Raw genomic sequence first — 17,578 nt, 5'->3', positions numbered from 1 at the left:
GGTGTCGAGGCCGAAAGAGGGGGGAAGGCCGGGCACGGTGGCAAGGCTAAGGGAAGCGTAAGGGCCGATAACGGGGGTGGGGATTAGAGCGATCAGTGCACGCGTGGCTCCTTCGTCGACGCGGGAATTCGTTGGAAAGAAAACCGATAGATGGCGCGCCCTGTTTTCGCTCCTTTCTGTTTGGAGACCTCTTTGGTTTGACGAGTCTGGCGTGGAGCACGGTGGAAGAAAACTGTGTTTCTTTCACCGTGGCCTAAAAACCCTTCTTTTTTAACACACATTTTGAGCAAGCGATTGTCACGACAGAGTGAAGTCTGGAAAAGCGAAACAACGTAATCCCGCTGCACGAGCTCTCGTGCAGCCAGATCCTCTTGCAGTGCTATGAACTCGTGCTCTAGCTTTCGCTATAATACACGGGACTCCTAAATTGTCTCAACATCTTTGTCTTCTATGTGCTTGCCCAATAGGGCGCGGGCACAAGCCCTGTTTGAATAGAAGCCTCTTGCCTTTCCTCTAGGCTGACTGGCGCAGTGTCTTCACGCGGCAAGGTCAGGAGCGTCATTTCGTCGCGTACTACTACTTCCGACTTTATAAGCCCTCACAGTGGAAGGCAAGAGGCAGAACCTCAGTTTTTTCTGCGCCCCTGCCAACAAAAGAAAAATAAACTTACCATGATCCCACGGATAAATTCGGAGTACACTTGATGTGCAATGTCTGAGGTGGCCAAAAAAAAAAATTGCAAAATGCTCCCACGAGGGTTGCTAAACCTATCGCACCATATTACACATTCTGTGCACTCCGAATTGTGTATGCGATCGATCTAGGTAGGGTGCCTCAATGTCCTTCTCTTAAGGGTGATGCCACCCTTTGTAGTACCCGATGCCGACAGCACGCGCTCACGGGAAAAATATAAAGAAATCGACGAAAACAAAATGCCGCCATAGCACAGTCAGCGCCACAAACGCGTGCAGAGACACGCTCGTTCACGCGCTTCTGAACAAAAAATAAAAATAAACGTGTGGGACAAAATGGCGAGATGCCACCACCCTAAGCAAAGCGCACATGAAGGCACCCTAGATCTACGTAATTTGCAAAGAAAAAGTCTGCTAAGCAAACGTTTGGATACAAAACAAATGAGGAGATCTACGGAATGGAATTTTCTCCTTTCTGATTCAGAGGTCCGACATGGAATTCTAGATTGAAACCCGGCTCACACCGCTTACACCTCATACAAAAGACAGTCTTACAGACACGATCGAGTAACCGCGAGATCCGTGTTTCGAATGCCGCGTGCCATTTCTCTTCTTCAACTCTTTGCCCTGCAGCATTCGAAGAATGGACCTCGCGGTGACTCGCGTTCGAATCTGTCCGCAGACCGTCCTTCGTTGGATTTATGAGCAGTGTGACCCCCGCTTAACGTTCAGGTATCAATTTTATTATGAAAATACTGAAAGATTACGTAGACGGGGGCAGTATGTCATAAAGCAAACGCGACGGGATTGCCATGGTGGAGAAGAACAATCAGAGATGCTTAAAAGAGATGTAAAAAAAAATTGCAAGGCGAGTAAAAAAAAAGAAAAAGAATTAAGATTAATTAACTGCGTCTCTATGAGAAAGCAATTGTCGTCGCACTGAGTTTCTATTTGTGCACGAGCTCACTAGGTAACCGGACAAAAGCTCACCGTACAAATGCTCACCTAATTTTTTTGGCTAACAGGGCGAAAGACAGGCTGGGATAAAGTGCGGACACGATGGACATTGCACAATTTTTTAGGAGAACTGGTACCCCTTACCATACAAAGGTGTCGACAGATAAGCCATAACAGGCGAAGCGACGACTTGGGACCAAAATTTATGTCACCGATATTGAGTGCAACTGATAACATAAAGCTTGCTTAACTTAAGGTATGCCGGAGCACCCTTGCGCCACGCTGAAGGAACTTCGTGGATCGAAGTTTTGAACCCGATTTTTCAATGTTCAAACGCGCACATAAAAATTATGCAGAATCTACTCATCGACATTGCAAGAACACAGTGGCATATAACGGTCAATGTTAGTCTGGAAACACCTTTAGCATATTACTGGAAGCATGCTTAAATAGGCTGGTTTAGGCGTGTTAGCTTTGCCTCGAGAAGTTGAAGTTGCTCGAGCGCTTGTAAACTTTGATTTTGTCAACGCGCGATTCAGGTGAATTTCTGCAAAGTAAAAAAGAAAATAGCGCGGTACAGAAATTATATATGTTTTGCTGTTTCTTTGTGCATATTAAGGCGTCGCAACCAAAATGGGTTGCCAACTATAGGCCGCCGTTATGTCCAAGCGTCTATACCTCTCCATTCCGTCGTGGCCAAATGCATGGGACTTTCGCTCTAGATTATTATGTTGACTCTATAATCCCGACAGACAAACTTCGTACCCCAACTAAGGGTTTATGGACAACACTTCATGTCAGACGAGGAACCTCTTTGCGATTGACTTGGGGAAAATATATTCTGAAATGTGTTTATAAAAAGACGGCTGTCTGACTACGCCGCTACCGCTGCCACAATAAGACGCAGAATGCCTCCAACATGGCGTCAAGGAACTGATAGCAGACGACAACGTTGGTTCCGATCGTTTCGATTTCAACCGGAAATGACGTCAGGTGCAAACTCTAATAGCGAGTTCGTTTCACACGCACTGGCACCGTTCGAGTTCTCTCCCAGAATCCCCAGAATGGGTCGCATTCGCAGAGTGTTGCACGGAGAACTGGACTCAAACGAACACGCCAAATGCACGGAGTGCAGAAGACTGATGATGCCGCCATCTATGTTGTAGAAAGAGTACCGACCTCAAACCGAAACTAGCGCCTTTCTGTTCGGAGTGATGGGTGGGAATGCGAGAGTGCAGTCACTACCAACGTTTATCTACAAACGTTGAGCGCTGCAACCTGTGGTTTATAGTTGCGATGACTTCAAGCAACTCAGCTGTCGTAGAGATAGTTAAAGACGGCGTAAATTTCTGCAACCAGCTGTCTACAAAGCAGCTGGTTGCGTTTACAGTGAAGAAAGCTGATGACGCTGTCCGACCAGAAGCTTGATCCGTTCGAGCATGGTATTATGCGTGAACCACTGAAAGGGTATGGCTTAAAACTAGTCTGTTAGAATATCCTGCAAAACTTTTCGTGGGACTTTCGATTTCGATCGTCATTACAGGTGGATCAGATATCAGCCTTGGTGAGGACGTCGAGAATGAGAGCTTTCTCGAACAAAATACGACGGGGCACGTTGGCTGACGTAGGTAAATGTTAAACATGATGATGTTGCCCAAGCCTCGAGTGAAGTCACTATGTTTAGGTTTCTCGCATGCTGTCAGAGGTATCTGTTGGGGGATTTTTGCCGACAAATGTTCAATTTTTCATCCGCACACGGATAGGGATAAACATCTCGGGGGCCGCTGATGCGTTTGTTCTGAGCATTTCTTGACACACTGGTATATTTCAGCGTCCGTACGGCAACAGAGCGACTTAAAACCTGCAAATAAAGCACGGGTTCTTAATTGCTTCTTTATGAAGTAGCAGACGCTCACAATTCAAGCTCGCGTTTGATTATGTTTTTCCCGCGGGACGCGATTTCTATAAGAAAATCTACTTTTTTTCTTTTCGGTTCTGCGACACATCGTAGCAGACGAGCCCTCCGTCGTCTGCTCCCTCTCCTCGCCGGCCTTGCCGCTACGAGGCATGACGGGATTGCATTTTGGCGCACGCCCGATTTTCTCGGTGCAGCGAGTACATGCACGCGTGGGGTGCCGCCGCTGAAACGAACTCGGAGAGTGCAACCACTCGTGGAGTGCCTGCCGAAACGAACTCGCTTTACGCCGCGAGTGGGCACGCGTGGACACGAGTGTTGTGAAACGAACTCGCTATTATACTTAAAGACGCAAAGAAAATGAGCACAAAGAAGTAGGCGTGCACACTCGGAGCGCTACAAGCAACTAAATTGTATTCGAAAAAAAAAAGAAAAAACGAACATATATACACACTTTATTATACCTCACCCAAATGAACCTGAATTCCTTATTTGATGAAACGAGTGACGCCGCACTGATGCAACCGTCATACTCATTTACACTGATTTTGAACGCCTCAAAAATTTCTCCTCTGTTTTGGGTTCCTACTTCCCCGGAATCTGTGTTTTATCCAGCAAAGGATCACATGAACACTTATTACAGTGGACTTCGAAGTTCCACGAAGGAGACCGCTTTACAGAATGTTGATGATCTATGTACGATCGGGTGGTGCACGAAAGCACCCGATGACAAAAGCTCCGTGTGAAATGACCACGACTGACACACCGCCCTTTTGCCCCGCCTTAAATGGCCAGTTTCATCAGGAGCCAATGACGCGAATCCCCAGATCAGGTGGCCGGGTCCTCACCGTGACGGCGGAGCATTTTGCTTTTAATTAAAGGGCCTCTGACACGCCAAAAAATGTCAAAGTGCCCGCCAGTACCCTGTGACGTAACAGTGTACCGCAAGCTGTCGGGGCGATCAGAGGGGACGCATTGACTTACGTCACTAAATTGTGTTCACCGGAAGTCACGTGAGTGTCGCTCCTCGTGCTCCCCACGGCCGTGCATAAGACTTTTGTTTTTGTCTTCTCTACGAGCGATTGTAGAAAACGAAGTTTCAGTTCCACTAGTTTTTTATCACTACACCGTTTGTTAGTTTGCGCGCTGTAAAAGTTCAGGACGAAGAGTCAGTAGATTGACGTGATGGAGGTCAATGATCAAAGCGTTGCGAGTACAAGCCAGAGCAGGTGTGCATGCCATCAGTCCGATAGTACAGAGCCATACTGGGAACAAAACAAACTATCAAGTTTTGAAAATAAAAATTAGAACGCTCGCTGAAATTAGGTGGTGTAGCATACGACAGGCCCGATCGCAATGCTGAAGGTTCGGACACCGAGGTCGTCGAATCATCGGATACTCTCCAGGCTGAAGATGTTTACTGTCTAGAGAATACGAGCTGGAGAGTGTACCAAGTACAAGTAAACGTCGAGTATAAAGTACGTGTTTTGCCTAGAATATGAGCAAAACTTGTTTACTAGGTTCACTGACTCCTCTTCTTCTACCGTTACAGGCTCATTAAACGATGAGAAGCAAATAAAGAAACCTTTTATACTTCGATTTCTCGAGCAGGTGCGGAGAATAACAAAAATATAAAAACGATATTACGCGCGGTTGCGGTAAGCATGAGGAGTGAGACACCTCACGTGACTTCCGGTGATGCCTCCCTTCTGACCGCCCCGACCTCTTGCGGTACACTGATACGTCACAGTGCACTGGCGGGAACTTTGAATTGGCTTCGTATTTCTATTTTTTATAAAAAAATCTACGCAACTCTAAAGTGAAACAATTATTTGGTGATATCCTGATACATTTTAACGCCTAGCATAAAAAAAGATTGGGGGGGAGGCGTGTCAGAGGCCCTTTAAGCGACAATAAGTGGGCACGCGAGCGTGTGTAACGTAATCATGCCGTCATTGGAACAATGCTGGTTGAAGCTTCCACGGGATTCTGCACGTGGGGTTACCATGCTACATACGTACGAACGCCCATGTTTCGTTGATATTTTAGACTACCGATGTAGCGCATACCACGTGTTTGTGTGAATGTTTTTTTGTTTTTTTTTGTGCGCATGCTCTCCTGTTTTGTTTATTTTTAAGCATAATCTAATTAGCTTCAATGGTGCTTTGAGGGAAAGCCAACAAGGCCGTCAATTTTCTTGAAACTTATATCGACCTTTTTTTTTTTCGTTGGTAGCCATTTTATTTTAGAGCGCAGCTCTTAGGGGCCCGTTTCCGGCTTGAGCGGCGTCGCCGTCGGCGTCGCCGTCGCCGTCGGCGTCGGCGTAACCGCGCGGTGCATCATGGGAAATGTCCCATAATGCACCGCGCGAGCCCCCCACCGGGGTCACGTGACCTCGGGGGGGGGGCACGTGACCCCCCCGAGGTCACGTGACCCCCCGAAGTCACGTGACTCCCCTGAGGTCACGTGACCCCCAATGACGTCATCGTCACTGATGACGTCACCGGCATCCACATTGTCATCGTCATCATCACTGGTGACATCATCATCACTGATGACGTCACCGGCATCCACATCGTCATCGTGATCATCACTGATGACGTCACCGGCATCTACATCGTCATCGTCATCATCACTGATGACGTCACCGGCATCCGCATCGTCATCGTCATCACTGATGACGTTACCGACATCCGCATCGTCATCGTCATCATCACTGATGACGTCATCAGTGACGTCACTGATGTCGTCACCGGCATCCACATCGTCATCGTCACTGATGACGTCACCGGCATCCGCATCGTCATCGTCATCATCACTGATGACGTCACCGGCATCCGCATCGTCATCGTCATCATCACTGATGACGTTACCGACATCCGCATCGTCATCGTCATCATCACTGATGACGTCATCAGCGACGTCACTGATGACGTCACCGACATTCGCATCGTCATCGTCATCATCACTGGTGAAGTCATCAGTGACGTCACTAATGACGTCATCGGTACCCACATCGTCATCGTCACTGATGACGTCATCAGTGACGTCAGTGATGACATCATGGGCATTGGGGGTGACGTGACACCCCAAGGTCACGTGACCCCCCTGGTTAGTTTAACCCCCCCCAGTGCCCTTCCCTCCTCCTCCTCAAGAGCTGCGCTCTAATTCGGCGTTACAGGGAGTTGTAAGCAGCTTTCACTTTTTATTGTCTCTTTTTAATTTTAACAGTAGGCTTCAAGTTGAGTTTCGAGCTTCGCGTCTCTCAGTCGCTTTTTGTCCTTTTACTCTAGAGTCTTCTTTTTTATATATATAAGCAAACTTTACCACATTCGTTTTGGGACAACCGGATCAGAGCCTTTTTTACTGGGAGTATAAAAGGCTCTAAACCGGATAGCAAATTTGAGCAGAAACAGACGAAAGTATTTGAGAAAGGGGAGAGCACAGGGGAGGGGCGAGCCTGACGGCCTCGGAACGGATTGCTTACCAAGGTCGCCCGGCTAAACTCATGGCGCACCCTCTCTTTCCCTCAAAAAGGGCGAGAGACGTGATGAGAGAACAGTTACCCTCCCGTTTTCCCCACACAAACCTCCTTTGTGGGCGAAGAGGGCTCGGCGTCCTTGAGCGACAAGGAATCCGTTCATTCCTAAGCTGATAGTACATGGGGAGCTACGCGCCCGCCGGATCAGTCATCACCTGCTTCGCTCTCTGCGCGTGGTTACGGGAAGGAGCGTGATCACGTGATTAAAGTTAGACGTGCGACTGGTTCACCGAGCACCTTAGCTTCCTCTACACTCTCAGCTCAGGGGTGACGGAGTCCAGCCAGCGAAACACACACAGAAAATGAGGTCGCGTTGACCAAGGCCACACGATAAGGTAGGGGTCGACTGGAGGACGGTGGGGACTGTTCGACTGTTTCGGGGAACTTTCGCCATCGTGAACAGTGTTGCGCAACCGGGAACTACAAACGGGCAGAAACAGCTCTTTTCTCAAAGAAAAAAGAATTGCAAGACGAACATGCGGATATCAGGACATCGTGGTGCCAGTTTTAGAGCGCAGCTCTTAGGGGCCCGTTTCCGGCTTGAGCGGCGTCGGCGTCGCCGTCGGCGTCGCCGTCGGCGTAACCGCGTGGTGCATCATGGGAAATGTCCCATAATGCACCGCGCGAGCCCCCCACCGGGGTCACGTGACCTCGTGGGGGGTCACGTGACCCCCCGAAGTCACGTGACTCCCCTGAGGTCACGTGACCCCCCGAGGTCACGTGACCCCCGCCGATGTCGCGTGACCCCCCGATGACGTCATCGTCACTGATGACGTCACCGGCATCCACATCGTCATCGTCATCATCACTGATGACGTCATCGGCATCCACATCGTCATCGTCATCATCACTGATGACGTCACCGGCATCCACATCGTCATCGTCATCATCACTGATGACGTCACCGGCATCCGCATCGTCATCGTCATCATCACTGATGACGTCACCGGCATCCACATCGTCATCGTCATCATCACTGATGACGTCACCGGCATCCACATCGTCATCATCACTGATGACGTCATCGGCATCCACATCGTCATCGTCATCATCACTGATGACGTCACCGGCATCCATATTGTCATCGTCATCATCACTGATGACGTCACCGGCATCCACATCGTCATCGTCATCATCACTGATGACGTCACCAGCATCCACATCGTCATCGTCATCATCACTGATGACGTCACCGGCATCCACATCGTCATCGTCATCATCACTAATGACGTCACCGGCATCCACATCGTCATCGTCATCATCACTGCTGACGTCACCGGCATCCGCATCGTCATCGTCATCATCACTGATGACGTTACCGACATCCGCATCGTCATCGTCATCATCACTGATGACGTCATCAGTGACGTCACTGATGTCGTCACCGACAATCGCATCGTCATCGTCACTGGTGAAGTCATCAGTGACGTCACTAATGACGTCATCGGTACCCGCATCGTCATCGTCACTGATGACGTCATCAGTGACGTCAGTGATGACATCATCGGCATTGGGGTCACGTGACCCCCAAGGTCACGTGACCCCCCCCCCTGGTTAGTTTAACCCACCCCCCCACTGCCCTTCCCTCCTCCTCCTCAAGAGCTGCGCTCCAATTCGGCGTTACAGGGAGTTGTAAGCGGCTTTCATTTTTTTTTAAGTTGTTTTAGTGCATTTTACTGCTTAGGGGACTGTTTTTATCGTGCGAAGCGGCTCGGCATATTCACCATCCACGCTACCTCTACTGGAAACGGCAAAAACGGGGGTTCTATAGTCAGTTACAGGTTAAGAAGGTAGCGGCAAATGCCCCTCAAAGGGAATCGGATATCCCTCCGCCACCTCCGCATCCAATAGCGTCCCACCGTTTCCGTGACGTCGCGGCCAACGCGCGAGGAGGGTCTTGCCTTTCTGTACATATTTGCTTTACTTTCGACTTTGACTTAGCATTGTGGAAGCCACGAGAGGGAGATTAGAGTTCTCCCCCACCGACGGAAACAAATACGACCTTCGGGGATTAGCTTCCCCCCCGGTGGATACAAAGGCTGCTTTCAGGGGCTCGGTTCCCTCTCCGATGAATACAAAGGTCGCTTTCTTAAACAGTGGGATCGGAGACAAGTGGGAATCCATTGAAGCGGAACAAGGAGCGTTTCCAGTGAACTCTTCTTTCGACTGCGGAGAGATTTGAAACGGGCGCATCACACTTGTGGGAGGAGCTTCTCCTACCTTCTTGACTTGTAACCGACTATAGAGCTTTAATCACCAGCAGCGCATTCCGTCTTAATGCCAAGTGCGATCTTGAACACGCGGATTGTCAAAACTTGTACCACTAAATAAGCTACGCTTCAGAGTAACGGCATTTGGCGGTATTGTGGCTTAAAATCATGGTTGGCAGTTATGTAAAACTTTATCTGAAATCACAGAAAACGCTTTTTCGTCCTCCACAAATGTTTAAACAGTTCGCGACAAAGCAAAGCTATATTACATGAGCTTCCTTACACCGAATTTAATGTTGAGGAAGTCGCACTTTTGAATAATGACGATCGGCAGCTATGTCTGCTCTGCACAAGCACCAAAAAGGCGGCGCCCACAACAATGTCAGCGAACGGAGTGCCGATACTCTAGACGCAGCTCATTTAGTGGCTCTAGACAAAACCATGGATATACTCTCGGCAGCCCCTACACACCTGTGACCTTCCTTTGTTGTGTGCATACATGTCACTACTACCCTCGACGGACCGAAGACGCGATGGACCGCCCTTCCTTCCATGTGAGTAACACAGAGAGGACCTCTTGACCATCGGGGACATGTGTTCTTGCTACACAATGTACGCTTTGTCATGATCCGATGAGTTTGGACTGCGTCGAACTCTGTGACAGGAATCTCCGACGAGTCCAGCCTGTAACCCACAGAGATCGGCCCGACAGGCCTTGTACAGCGCTAATTGTAAGTGTCTTTTTTTTTATTGAAATAGACTGTTAGGGACAAACTGATCGGTTATTTTATATGTTCGAAGTCATTTTTATTTTATTTTTCCTGTTGAGATATGGGTGTCTTCGTGTCGCAAGATGTATGTCTAAAGCTGAATACCACAGAAGCGTTGGTTAACCCTTATTTGCCCATATTCGGTTTGTTGGCTGGAAGTGGAGTTTAATTTATATCAACGCGCTATTTGAGTGTATTTGCCTGTAATTTTTTTTACTCGTCAAGCTTTTTTTACGTGCGTGATTTATTTGAAATGCTTGATTGATTCAAGCGTTATGTTCTGTTCAGCTGTAATGTTCCTCTCGTATAACAGGTTATTTATTGAACTGTTGATTTCGTAGCACATTTGACACTGGTGAGCTGAAAAAGGCCAGCGATTTGGTTTATAACGTAAATAATATGAAGGAAACACTTGTACATTTGTAACTACATATTTCTGTGCCGCAAATGCCGTAAATGTAAAGAAGTTTTTTTTTCCAAATCAATGTAGAGATATAGGTGTTAACTTAAATGGTGAGATTGTAATTAGCAAGTCTTAAAGGACACATGCAAAGGAAAAAAACAATTTTTTTAAACGGCTTAGATGGAAAAAGGACGCCATAAAACGATTTTACAACGAAGAAAAAAAAATTTTAGAGCTATATTTACGGCGCAAAACGAACTTGTAGTTGGCGCCCGCGGGCACCGCGGAGAAGTGGTCCGTGTTTATCACGTGACTGGTCTTTATTTATCACGTGGTGCTTGCGTTCTTTCGGAAGATTCCTATGGCATCTAAAAGTAACTTATTCATCTTTGTTTGAAGTTGTGGGGTTTTCTTTTCGGAGGAGGTCCCTCTACTAATAATCCCCGCCCGATCGGTATGCGCTCCACCCGTCACCCAGGGAGTGACACACTGCAACGAGAAGACAGCGAATGGGTTTACTGTACCTCCCGGTTGCCCGTCGTCGAGAGCCGGTAGTCCGGGCCCGTCGACCCTTGTTGTCGCCCGTCGATCAGAGCTCACAGTCGGGGTCCGTGTCCAGGCCTGCGGATCGCCTTTCCCACGCCAGCGCTGCGTAGGCTGGCTGTCCCGGGCTATCAATGCCCGAGTCTCGCTGCGGAACCACCCCGGGATCGTCGTAGCCCAGGTCATATGGCCCGGGTTCGCCGTTTCCACCGGTCTTGCTCCAGACCTCGCTGGTGGACCGCTCCGGGGTTCGTTATGGGCCAGGCTAGGCAGCCCCGGCTCCGTCGTTCTTTGTCCAGCTTCCAGCCTCGCTCAGCTCGCAATGTCTCGCCCAGCTCGTGCCTTCTCCGCCGGCCGCCTGTCACGTGCCCTCTGCCTCGTCTTTCACCCCCGGCTCCCACAAAGTATAACAAAAAACTAAGATGAATAAGTAACTTTAAGAGCCCAAAGGAAACTCCTGAAAAAGCGCAAGCAGACATGATAGACCTGTGCGCCGGCCAGACGACGGCGGCGGCGCCCCGAAGCAGACGAACTTGTGCGGCGGCGGCGACGGCGGCGTGGAGAAACGCGTTGAAGCGGCGTTCGCACAACGCTCAGCGTGCGGCGGCGACGCAGCGCGGCGGCGCGCGGGCCTACCACGTGACCAGCGGCGGCTCCCGCGAGCGCCAACTACAAATTCGTATAGCGCCGTAAATATAGCTCTAAAAATTTTTTTTCTTCGTTGTAAAATCGTTTTATGACATCCTTTTTCCATCTAAGCTGTCTAAAAAAAATGTTTTTTTTTCCTTTGCATGTGTCCTTTAAGGCTAGATGAGGGGTTGAGGAACCCTATGATGTTGCAAGAATAGGGCTAAACAATTTATGGATTAACCTTTCTACTATTTGATTAATTTCTTTAATCCCTATCAATATTTAATACTAGATCGGTTGAGCTCTGAGTTAGGACAAGTCGGGCGAACAAAACAACAGTTAACGCCTATGCGGGGTTGCTGGAAACAGCGTCTCAGCTGAGACTAGGGAAAGCACTGTCAAAGCCAGCGCAAAAGCTGAGCGCGACTCATACCTCGTCTCAAGACGCGCGCGCCCCACCCTTTGCAGTGCTTTTTTTCACCCATTGTCGGCTGGGGTGCTGATTGCAGCAGGCCGGCCCAGGCCGGTGTCTTACTTGCTCATCTATTTGTTATATAAGGCAGTACTGCTATCTCCTAGAATACTCAAGTTTATTGTATACAAAATAACGAAAAATATTCGCTGAAAACGAAAGTTTTCATTATAGAAATGTAAACATTAAAAGAGTCGGCAGGCCTTTTTGAGATTTTATGTTAGAGAGCAACTGAATCGATTAATCGAACAGTTGATTAAAGGGTGACGAATAATAAAGCTATATTTTATTTCGATATTCATAATTGACAAGGGTAAGAGAAAACTGACAGTGACTGAAAATGAAAGGTAAACGAATATTTAAAATTACAGTGGTATGAGGTGGCCTAGTGGGAACTGGCATTTGAATTGAGGCCCTCGCTTCTGTTTCTTTTAGAACTGTGTGCCCAGAACTCTGCGTGGGATTCCATCACGTTCTTGCCCGGTTCACAGCTTGCAGGGGTGAATCCTGGCACTCCTTTTTGCTTTAATTTGTCTTTAATTGTAATACTTAATAAAATGTATTGACGGTACACTTTGAATTGCATGCTTCTATATTCACCTGGATGCGATAAAAAAAAATTCCACAGTGAATGTGGCTTGTTTACTGCAGCTTTCTTTTCAGATATATGTAGTGTTCAACTGATCACTATAAATACATCTGAAAAGAAAGCTGCATGTCCGCTAAAATGGCTGCCGAAAATAGTACAACCCGCGCTTGAAATCGGATGTCAAAATTTAAATAACCAGGGCATAAGGTTGGGAGCTAATATTGGATAAGCCAGTGATTAAACTTTGATGCCAATTTTGGTTGTATAGGATTCACAATCAATAGTGGTCCAATGATGGCTTAGGTGTTGGTGAAATTGCGGCCCAATGTTGGGCTTAAATTCTGGTTAAAAGGCGGTTCAACGATGGCAGTAATGGTGGTCCAATATTAGCCTAAACATTGGTTGAATCGTGGTCCTACATTGGCATTAGTTAATGGTCCAACGTTGGATCGGGTAGCGGTTTCGAGAAAATCAACATTAGGCCAACATTGGAGACAATGTTTGCCAGTTGCGGGCTTATTTGGTCAAGCAATGGTGTGCTGCTTGGAAGTTGGGGCGCAGTAATCGTCTAAAAGATAAGGCACTATGTTGTTTTGTTTTTTTTTATTTGCGGAAGTGATGTGTTTTGTCGTCTGCTCTCAAGCGCGTTCTCGCTGGACTGAATCATCGGTCTTCCTCACGCAGATTTCGTCTGCGACGCAGATGACTTCTACAGCCATTATATAGAGCTGTGACTCTAGTGTGCAGTTACCTCCAAGCATGCTTTGCGATCCGTGATCCCTCAAGTTTAGCAGACCGTTTTTGCACCTTCGATACGATACTTCAGCGGTGCGATCGGCCATGGAGTAGTTATGCCTGGGCGCGTATCGGGCCAGCTGGAACCACGGCTACTGTTCTCGCACCGATTACAAAATTTTGATTCCGGTGTCGTAGCGGGACTCAACAGGTTTTAATCACGACTGAAAGTAAACATCTTGCTCTCCTTTAGCTGCGGCAAGTATATTTGAGATTGCTAAAATTCGTGATAGAAAGAAAGGAAAAAAAAATAAAAACAGGAGATGTGCTTTCTCGTTTTTTCTATTTATATTCCTAAAAGTTGTCGCAAAATCCCTCATGCGTCCATGGCCTAGCGGATAAGAGGTCTGCTACTTTGGCCTACGTAGCCGAGTGGATTTTCAATTAAAAATATTAAGGAAACCAACCTGTCCTGGGTTTCGAAACTCAGGACGGGTTGGTTTCCCTCATATTTTTCCTTGTGAAAGGTTTGCTAATAAACTGTGCGTTAAAAAAAGAAGAGAAAAAAATACCAGGTTTCCAGACTAAACTTGTCAGACCAAACAGGTCCCACGCCTGCCAACCCCCTACAGGCCGTCGCAGCAGTCGCAGTCCCCACGTCCTCCCTATAGCTTGAAAAATGGCGGAAGGAACTGATGCGATCATGGCAAGCGCTGGAGATCCCATGGAGCAACAACTGTCGGATCCGGCTGTCCGGCAACTGTAGCTGTGTTTGCTTGGACGCCAAGCAACTGGATTTTCTCTTGGTGAGTTATTCCGTATTTCCGCATGCGTTTTAACGCCTTTAGTAGAAACGCCTGCTCATAACCGAAACTCTATTATAACTTTCTGTTGTCCGTCCCGTTGTCCCCCCCAATCCTCGGTTACCATGCCAGCTTAAATTAGGCTGTAATTTTTCTACCAACCCAAGATCGACCATTAAGAAATTTAATTAGCGCGCGCAGAGCTGCAGAATCTTTTTTTTTTTTGTGTGTGTGTGATTGTGCGCGCGCGCACGGTCTTATTTGATATCAAAACTAATCAGCGTCACGGCTTCGCGCGTTTTAGAACATTGTAATCGGTTTGTGCTACGAATTATTGATATCAAATTTATTGATTCCGGCGTCATTCGAGCTAAGGCATTATATTCTCCACTTGTCTCCCTGTGTTCGCCGACTCTGTGCACACTGCGACCCCCTTTGATCAAATTAATTAGGCTATTCGTCTCCTACACTTTTCAGATGGTGCTACATTTGCCTCCCCGGATGTTCGAAGTGAGGGCGGTACGTTGCTTGACACAAACACTGGCAATATAGCATGTACAGTGTGCACCGTTTTTTTTTTCGAAATATTGGTGGGGGATTTTTTTATTAGACCATAATTAAACAGTGGTGTATTGAATAATGGTTTGGATAATTTTACAGGTCAGCAGCATTGCCCTCTGGAAGGAACATCAAAGGAAAAAGGCCAGGCAGTCCAGCAGCCTAAAAAAAATAAGACGGGTCCCTGTAAGTCTGAATTTCCATCACAATTTTTTTTAACAATGTATACGAGTGAAACGTTCAGCATGTTAATATTGATCATGTTGGAACCCACTTTTCTTGTGAGGCCTGTAACTTTATCTAAGGATATATGCTTTTCCTATCATGCTTGTCATAACGCAAAGGGAGTAGAAAACCAGCTCATCATTTTGTTTGAATTTCAAAACTCTGTTCACTCCTGTTGAAAAAAAAAATGCATGAATAACATTTTGTTTGAATTTCAACTATGTTCACTCCTGTTGAAAAAAAAAATGCATGAATATTGTCAAGGCTGCCGAACCCTCCAAGGCATTCCTTTATTTTCTCCCTTTACTTTGCATGACACAGAGTTGTATTATCTCCCAAGCTGCCACAACCCTTCATGCTTTGTTAGCATACCTGCAAATTTTTGAAAGAAAAAAAAAGACACTGCTATCAACTGTTTGATGGACTGCAAAGTTTAGGTCCCATTCTTTGGAATTGTGACAAATTGAGATATGATGGAGCTTGTGAGAGAACACAGATACAAACACACACAAAAAAAAGAAGTGACCGCATATTCCGTGACAAATACAGTGTGCGGCAAACCGTGTTTGCCCAGCAGCATGTCAGCTGGGCCGGCAGAGAAGCCATCCAGGGAGGCCGCAAACAAGATGAAATGGGCTGCCACATTTCTATTGTTGCAATATAAGACATAGCTTTTTCCATTAAAGACAGAAAGTAAACCTGCAAGTCGGTTCTCTAGAAATCAGAAAAGACCACAGAAAAGTAAGACAAAAAAAAGCCTTTAAATATGAAGCAAATAAATAAAGTTTCATTGGAAGAAAGTTTTTGTCTACAGCTTCATTTTGTATTGACCCAGAACCCAGCTCCTGATGAACTGTCAGTGAGTCATCTTATTGTGTTCAATATAAGCCCAAATTTTTCACCAGACATAAAAAATTTTAAGTAAAAAATGATAAAACCTAAAAAAATACATAAAAAAAATCAATGAGAAATACACTTTGAAAACACATAACCCTATTAATAGCTTAGCAAGCTGAAGGCACCTTAAACGCCGTTCACAATCCCGCGACCGAGTAAGACCGAGAGAGATCAGACCGGTTTTTAAGCCTTTTGCGACTTAGGACCGGATGCACTGCAGCGGAGCTGGTCCTAAGAGGTCGCAAGAGGCTTAAAAACCGGTCTGGTCTCTCTCGGTCTTACTCGGTCGCAAGAGTGTGAACGGGCCTTTATGCAAAACATTTTACCCCTTTCAATTAGCATGAACTGGGTGAGCTCATGTTGCTGCTGTGTGTACAAACTAAACATTGAATAGCCAGTTAATTACTCAAATTTGATCGTTTTTAGAATCCGAGTGGACCAGTGGCGAGACAAAGCTGCTCCTGGACTACTATGAGCGCTACTTTCCACAAATTGGACCCCTAAAAAAATTCAAAAATAAGAAAGCCGTATTTGCTCGCATATCGGAGGATCTCCTGACCACAATTGGTTCAACTAAAACACCGGATCAGTGCAACACCCGTCTAAAAACCATTCAAAAACGCAAACGGCAAGCAGTATGCCACAACGGTCGATCTGGAGCTGGACCCGTCGACGTCCCATACGAAGACGAGCTTGACCGCATCCGAATGATGGATGACAGCGTCGAGCCCGAGTTGATCAGAGACATTAATGGGGCCACCTACAAGGTGCCTTCTGGCAGCCAGACAGGGGCAGCAGCAGCAGCTGGCAGCCAGACAGGGGCAGCAGCAGCAGCAGGAGCAGCGGTCGACACAACCACAAGTACAGCTTCGAGCTCTCCCGAGGAAACTCCCGAGACATGACCCAGCGGAAGCACCCGTCCAGGCCGGCTAAACTCAACACGGCTACAGCACATGAAAGAATTTTTCGCTGAAATCACAAAACTGGAGGAGGAAAGGGAAGCACGCAGGGTGCACCGGGAAGCTGCAAAGGAAGAGAGGCGCCAAGCGAGAAGGAGCTGAAAGAAGAGATGCGCTGGGAGCGGAAGAAAATGCATGAAGAAGAAATGAGGCTTCTTGCAATGATCCTCGCCCAGCCGAAGTCCTAGACAGGAGACCAGTGGGAGAAAGTGACAAGCATTTATTAACATTGATACCCAAGAACAGTAATTTATACCCACGATCGAACAGTAAAGGATATGGGGTTTTGTTAAAAGGGCACTAAACCACTTTCTGAAATAGTCTATATATGGTTATAACCCAATCCATGGGCTGTAAACATTTTCAAAAGCCATACATTTCATTTATGCGTGGCCCATTTTTCTATTAAAATCGGGATAAAAAAACTGACAACAGATGGTGCCATCCGACGAGAATGGCAGAGCCCTGTCCTTGTGCAACGGTGCCATCTGGTGTTGGCGGTAGTTCCGAGGTAATCAATCTTTTCATGTAGACTTTAATAGAAAAATCGACCGCGTATGAATGTAATGTTTTGATTTTTGGGATGCTTAGAGCCCATGGATTCATTTTTTACCGTAGATAGACTATCCTAGAAAGTGATTTAATGCCACTTAAGAGTGTAATAAATAAACCAAGTTCA

The 17,578-nt window shown here is 47.0% G+C and overlaps 1 pseudogene; it reads left to right on the top strand.

Moving 5' to 3' along the window:
* LOC115313055 overlaps window positions 1-17,087 on the top strand; it is a 160,121-nt pseudogene extending 143,034 nt beyond the window's left edge.
* Window positions 17,088-17,578: the final 491 nt, after the last annotated feature.

This window comes from Ixodes scapularis, unplaced genomic scaffold (genome assembly GCF_016920785.2).
Source record: "Ixodes scapularis isolate PalLabHiFi unplaced genomic scaffold, ASM1692078v2 PGA_scaffold8__174_contigs__length_109621045, whole genome shotgun sequence".
NCBI classification, from domain to species: Eukaryota; Metazoa; Arthropoda; class Arachnida; order Ixodida; family Ixodidae; genus Ixodes; species Ixodes scapularis.
This window is presented reverse-complemented; position numbering and strand designations above follow the sequence as displayed.